A 922-nucleotide genomic window follows, 5' to 3' on the forward strand; every position below is an offset into this window, starting at 1 on the left:
GCAAAAATACAGTCTTCCCACACACTTCCTGAAAATTGTAGACTTTTTCATGAGATTTCATTTAAAAAATAAGTATCAAATTGCTGTTTTGTAGCAGAGAAAACAACTGTTTGAACAAAGGATTCTCAAAAAAATTAAATAACATTTTTGAGCAAGTAGAAAATTCTTAAATTTAAAACTCTTCTTTCCACTTAAAAACTGGGGCATGCTTTTTAGAGGATCCTCAGAGGAACGCTTGATGAGGATGATTTATTTTTACAATGATTAGTGGGCATTTGACATTCATTGGCAAATATTCCCTACACAGAATTTGTACGCGTAGAATTTCTCTTTCCACGCTTAGCACATTTCTCTATTTTCTTTTCACTGCAAGGTATTTGCTGAGCTTCTCAAACAGAAGTTTCAGGTAATAGATAATCAACTGAATAAATTTGGGGAGATATTTTCCCAGTATGATAGAGCACTGCTGCATACTAAAAATGTATAGAGCTTGCTTTGGCAGGGGTGCTTCTGCTATCTCTCTGTGAATGCTCTAGTTTGTAAATATTCCTAGCAGAGTCTTTCACCGCTATTAGTCACTGGGTTTGGATGTTTTAAATAATAAATACACCTTCCGTGTAACTCTCCCAAATATGTGATTTCTGTAGATCCCTTAATGATGTTTGAAGTAGATAAATCTAATATCACACATTCCTATTTTGTTCCATCAAGAAAAAAAGTATAAATGTGGCTCTTTCCTAATAATGCAAGGGATTTGAGAGCTTTGATTTAGCTATGAACTTTCTGGTCACATTAGCTGTGTGATTTAAATTACGCAACCTCTCCGTGACTCAGTTTCCTCTGGGAATAACAACAGTACCTATTGTATAGGATTTTTAAAAGTAAATTAATTAAGACATGTGTCTTAACCCATATATCTAGA

This window comes from Otolemur garnettii, unplaced genomic scaffold (genome assembly GCF_000181295.1).
Source record: "Otolemur garnettii isolate 467f Iridium unplaced genomic scaffold, OtoGar3 scaffold00150, whole genome shotgun sequence".
Classification (NCBI taxonomy): domain Eukaryota; kingdom Metazoa; phylum Chordata; class Mammalia; order Primates; family Galagidae; genus Otolemur; species Otolemur garnettii.